This window comes from Carlito syrichta, unplaced genomic scaffold (assembly GCF_000164805.1).
Source record: "Carlito syrichta isolate Samal-C Ts95f unplaced genomic scaffold, Tarsius_syrichta-2.0.1 Scaffold308809, whole genome shotgun sequence".
NCBI lineage: Eukaryota > Metazoa > Chordata > Mammalia > Primates > Tarsiidae > Carlito > Carlito syrichta.
This window is the reverse complement of record NW_007252905.1, coordinates 116,775-122,959: the sequence shown is the minus strand read 5'-3', so window position 1 is coordinate 122,959 and position 6,185 is coordinate 116,775. Positions and strand designations below refer to the sequence as shown.

The following is a 6,185-nucleotide window of genomic DNA, read 5'->3' as shown; positions in this document are numbered from 1 at the left end:
CTCCCGAGATGGCGCTAAACACTATATAGAACCAAACAAAGACAACAAAGGCCCTAAGCTCCGACTTTTCCCACGAGCACGAAGCTTAAACCTGTGCTCAATTAACTTCTCCCTGTCAGAATACTACCTCATAGTCTCCTCCAATAAAACCCAAACACGGCACTGGCCAGCCCCTGCCAGGCCCATAAATTTACCCCTCTCCCTGCATAACTCTCTCTCCTTCCCTTTCTCTCTTATACTCTCTCTCACACTCTCTCGCCCTCTCTCCCCCTCTCTTTCTCTCTCCCACCTCCCTCTCTCTCCCTCTCTCTCACTTTCTCTCTTTCTCTCTCCTTCCCTCTTTCCCTCTCGCTCTCTCTCTCCCCCGTCTCTCTCTCTCTCTCACTTTTCCTTGGTTATAGTCCCTTCCTGTAACTGCCCCTTTAATAAATCTCTTGGTTCTGGCCAGGTGTGGAGTCATTACTGGTGCCGAAATCCTTTCAACCCCAACTCAAAATAAAAAGAAAAGAAAAAGAAAGAATTGGTGAGTTCAGCAAGGTGACCAGTATGAAACTTTGCCATGAAACAATACTCTTATGTCCAAAGGGGAAAAAATTAAATAAAACTAACATATAAACGATCTCTCCCTCCCTCCCTCCCTCCCTCCCTCCCTTTTTCTCTCTCTCTGTGTGTTTGCTTTTTTGCTCTTTTAAGAATAATGAATAATGAGGATGGATTTGATCAACTCAATTTCAAAACATGCATTAAATCTAATGTAACACTAGCACAGTTACAAAAAAGAAGAGAAAGAAGAAAGAGGATGAGGAGGAGGAAAAAGAAGGAAAAGGTGGAGAAGCAGCAGCTACCACCATCATGGGACAGCATATTGAGCACAAAAATGTTTACTAAACTGTCCTTTCAGTCATTCAGCAAATATATACTGAATGTTCATTATGTTTGAAACAGAGAACAATGAATTCAACACCTAAGTTGTAACGGAGCTTAATGTAAGTGCAGAGATAGATTTTAAGTAAATCACATATACATAATAAATATGATATTATTCTGCCCTGCGTATACATATGTGGTAGTATATAGAATAATAATGCTTAAAGATGTCTAAGTCCTAATTATCAGGATTTGTGAATTTGTTTGGTGACATGGTAAAAGAGATATTAATGTTGGACATAGAACTAAGGTTGTGAAACAAATGAACTTAAAATGGAGACCTACCTAGCTTCTCCTAGTGAACCCAATGTAATCCTAAGATTCTTTTGAACGTGGAAGAAGGAAGCAGAAGAGTCAGTGTTCATGTTATGTGATGCAAGAAAGATTTGAACAGACATTAATAGCTTGGAATACAAACAGGGCCACGAACCAAGGATTTAGGGCAGCCTCTAGAAGTTTAGAGGAAGTGTATTGTCCTCAGAATTTTCAGAAAGAAACACAGCCTTTTCAACACATTGAGTTTGGTTTACTGAGACTCATTTCAGACTTCTAGACTTCAGCACTTAAAGATAATAGATTTATGCTATTTTATTAAGTGCACATGTGTGCACACCGACACCTATACACATTTTTTTGGCTGTCAGTGTCAGCTGGTGATAAATGCTATTAAAAATCAAGCTGCTTAAGAAATTATGTATAGAGAATGGTATTTTATATCAGGTGTTTAAGGAAGAGGTAACACTGAAAGAGATATAGATGAGATGAAGACACAAGATGAGAACATTTTCAAAGAGAAAACAGCAAGTTCAAAATTCCCCAAGTCAGAAGTGTGCTTGTTATGTGTGAAGAATAGAGGAATAGCAAAAGCAACAATATAGCTGCAGAAAAGTGAGCCAGAATGAAAACTGTAAATATGAATCCTGTTGGTGGTTACATACAGGGATGATCAAGTTGGAAGGGGAGTGAGAATGCAGGCAGGAAGGGAGAACTTTCATTTTTGCTCTATTATTTATGTTCTTGATAATAATGCATTATTTTGTGTAGTTAAAGACTTTATTGCAATATAAAAATACACAAAATTTAAAAAGCAGAAATTACAAGTGTAAAAGGGAAGGATATACTACTAGATTCTTTGTAATATAGTTGGTTCAATACAAGAATCGAGGGGGAAAGGTAGAAACAGTTGAAGTATGTTGTGTTTATTTCAATGCATTCATTATCTATTTGATCTTTTGCACATTTCCACCTGCTGAGCCTGTATTTACAAGTTAGTAATATCATGTGTATTTGTGTGTGTACATGCACATAAGCCAAGTGTAAGAATCCCACAGTTGCTTGATACTAAATGATTTGGTCTAAAGGTATATTTCAGAAACTTGGAATGAGGAAGATTATTATATAGGCCTCTTACAAATTCCTGCTTATCATAATGGTACTAATATTATGGAAATCCAAAGTTGCTTTAGCAATATGGAGTAGACTTGAGAGCATGGGATTTGGAGTTAGGCAGCCTGAGCTCAGACCTTGACTCCACCAGCTTTGGGACCTAGAGAAAGTCCATTTGCCCTGTTTATACCTAGGTGCTTTCACCAACAAAAAGGTAGATAATACCATCTGGTTGATAGAATTGTGGTAAAAGTAAATGCATTAAGAGATGTAAAACACTAGCCTAAGGTCTGGTGCATAGTAAATGCTCAGTAAATGTTAGTTGCTATTATTAAAATTTTTCTGGTCTTCTTTTTATGTTGATGAATTATATTTGTTTTTGCCATTAAGTCTTAATCTCTACTTACGTCTATTCTATAGCTATAGATGTAGACATTCCTAATTCACAAGATTTCAAGTGCAGATGCTAAAAAGTAATTTGACCAAAGTGAGAGTCAATATATTTTCAGTATTTTTGGTTGATACTTTGAAGTCCCAAACTTCACGAGAAGTTAAAATACTGGTTATTTAAAAATTTTTTCATTATGTTTTTGTTTCTCGTGAATATAAAGTGGGTTCAGAAATGCAACAAATCTCAATGTCAGGCACACATTTTTTTTGTAATTGTTGTAAAGTAATTGTTGAGGTTGGTATCTTTCTCAATAACAGATAAATGTTAACCATTTAAGTTAGTGGAAGGATTTTCTTAAACATTACCTGTAGTCATAATGAATCAATTTAGTAATGTTTTTGCAACACCAGCAATAGCAATGTCAGTCTAATCCTAGTATCTTTCCTTATCTCTGGTCTTCTGTTTTGGGCTGCAGGTAATAGACTTTACATATATTGCTAATCTCCTAACACCCAACTTCTCCAAATATGCTCTAAGGGAACACTATAGAAATCTTATTTGCTTCAGCCAGTTTATCACTTTGCTGTGTGAGTCCAAGTGAAATCACTGTAATCCTTAGAATTTAAAAGCAAAACAACAACAACAACAACAACAAAACTCAGCATATTACTTTACTCCTAGCCAATAGAATGTAATTCAATTGTATTAATCAATACTTTCTCCTGTGACTGCCATTCTGCTTAAATATTATTCAAATATTACATCAGAATAGACTTTACCAATAATCTCAGAACACAGACTTCTTGTTCCCTGGGCAAAGTTAAAAGAAACTTTATGTAACATTATTGCAAGTAAGTCTGATATCCGTGGTCTTTATTCAGCTAGATAAAGCTACAACTTTGACTAAATAAACAACATTAAATGTTGGTAAAATTCGGCCATGATTTATTTCTTGATTTTCTCAGACTTTCCTATGGCGGTTTAAAGACTTTGACTTAGATTCCAGGGTTTTGAGTTCACAACATAAGTGACTTCAGGCAAATTTCTCTAACTTTGCTGAGTCTTGGTTTCCTCATGTAGCACTGTGCTCAATCATTCACTAATATTTATTTAGGGCTTGACCACCGGGATATTTTCCCTGTTTATGAAAATGCTAATCCTATTTAATGTCCCACAGTTTTGTGTCAAAAGCAAGAGACAGAATTATTACTTGTACCAACCTGCAAATGGAAAAATTAAATGACTTTCCTAAGTTATCAACTAGATCTTTGGATCTGGTCTTTAGATTATTGAAGATCTCTTTTCATCAGACTATATTACTTAAGTTACCAGAAATTTTAAAATGTCATTCTTTTTTTTTTTTTTTTGAGTTGGAGTCTCACTCAGTATCCCAGACTGGGGTGCAGTGGCCGCTCTCGGCCACCGCAGCCTCAATCTGCTGGCTGGGTTCCGGTGATCCTTCCACCTCAGCCTTCCAAGTAGCTGGAACTACAGGCGCACGCTACCACACCTGGCTAATTTTTTTGATTTATTGTAGAGATGAGGTCTCACCAAGTTGCCCAGGTGGGTCTCGAACCCACAGGCTCAGGCAATTCACTCACCTCGGCCTCCCAAAGCACGGGATTACAGGCTGAGCCACCGAGCCCGGCTAAAATGTCATTCTTTAAAAAATAATATTTAGATTTTTAAAAAATAATAGGTTGCAAAGTAATTAACAAGACATTACTCCTATGGATTTATAGGTTAATTCTGACACTTTTTGCACTTTATTTATTTGAGTCGAAGTCTCAGGCAGGAGTACAGTGGCATGCTCAAGGCAAAGTAATTAACAAGACATTACTCCTATGGGTTTATAGGTTAATTCTGACACTTTTTGAACTTTATTTATTTATTGAGTCGAAGTCTCAGGCAGGAGTACAGTGGAATGCTCATTTGCTGGGCTCAAGTGACTCTTCCACCTCAACCTTCCAAGTAGTTGAAACTACAGGCGTGCACCACCATGACCAGCTAAGCTTTTAATTTACTGTGGAGACGAGGTCTCACCAAGTTGCCTGGGCTAGTCTCAAATCCCTGGACTCTGACAATCCTCTTGCCTTCACCTCCCAAAGTGCTGGGGTTACCGGCATGAGCTACCTTGCCCTGCATACATTGTTTATTATAAAACATATTTTATTTTAATTGTAAGGTAGTTAGGCAGACATGAACAGGGGACAAAGAGGGAAAAGGGTAAGAAATGGAAAGCCAGCTGACATTAAGTTATTTACTCATTTTACAAATTTTCTTTCATAATGAACTGGGCGAAATACAAAACCTGCTTGGATTTAAATTTTTGTTTTCTTTTTCTGTCCTTAGGAATGTGTTTTTTTCCCCCTTTCTCAATGTAAACTGTTAGGGAGGCCAACTGTGTCTAGTAAATCACTGCTAATGTTTGAGAGAGGACAATCTAACATATGAAGCCATCTAATAACCAAGAGGTGTGTGGAAGCTACATGTCTTTAAAGAAACATCTGCAAACCTAGTTAAGGAGCAATCTTGTTGGACTCTTTTGAAACTCTCGAGACTCCGACTCAAAAAAAATAAAAAATAAAATCCTAAAAAAAAACACAGAAAAACTCTTTCCTTTATGATAGTTTCAGACTTACGTTTATGTTAATTATTAATTGAATCTTGTAAACTAGAGCTCATTGCATATATGAGTAATAAACCATGAAAAGATAGGAGATGCATAACCCCAAAATTGTTTAAAGACACTTGTAACTTTAACAAAGTAGAAGTAACAATATCTAAACATCAGTTCATATCAAGGATCACATGAAGGAATTATAACCTAACCATAAAGAAGGAAAATAAGTCCAAGGGGGAACTAACAATCAAGACCAGAGACCAAGACAAAGAAAACTATGAAAACCAAACCAAAGCAATAAACGGAACTGTCTCACTCTGTGACCAGTCCACTTTTCTTAATTCTTAGGAGTAGACTAGCTTACTCTGCTCTACTTTACTTGCTTGTGATAAAACTCTGCCTTGTTCTGAGTCTGGTGTCATGTCCAATTATTCGTTGACAAATATCCGACGAACCCTAAAACAGCATTTCCACTGACATAATCACATTTGTATAAATCATTTAATTGGGTACTAATTATATAGCATGTTTAATATATGTTATATGCTATACATATAGAGAGAGATATATGTGTGTGTATATGTATATATATATATCTTTTGGGCTATAATTCACAAAAGAAGATATAAAAATACTTCTACATTTTTTACATAAACTCTTAAACATCAAAAAAGTTGACAAAGACATAGCTTAATCAATTAAAAGACTGATTTCAATCAAGATATGAATAATTTTATTAATATTTTAATATATGCTTCAATTGGAAAGTATAATTTGAAATATAATGCTCTAGCTGGTCTCGGTGGCTCAGCCTGTAATCCCGCACTTTGGGAGGCTGAGGTAAGTGGATTGCCTGAG

The 6,185-nt window shown here is 36.2% G+C and overlaps 1 protein-coding gene across 1 annotated transcript in view; it reads right to left on the bottom strand.

The window, feature by feature from the left end:
• LOC103268269 (solute carrier organic anion transporter family member 1B3-like) overlaps positions 1 to 6,185 on the bottom strand; it is an 80,399-nt gene that overhangs the window by 70,204 nt on the left and 4,010 nt on the right.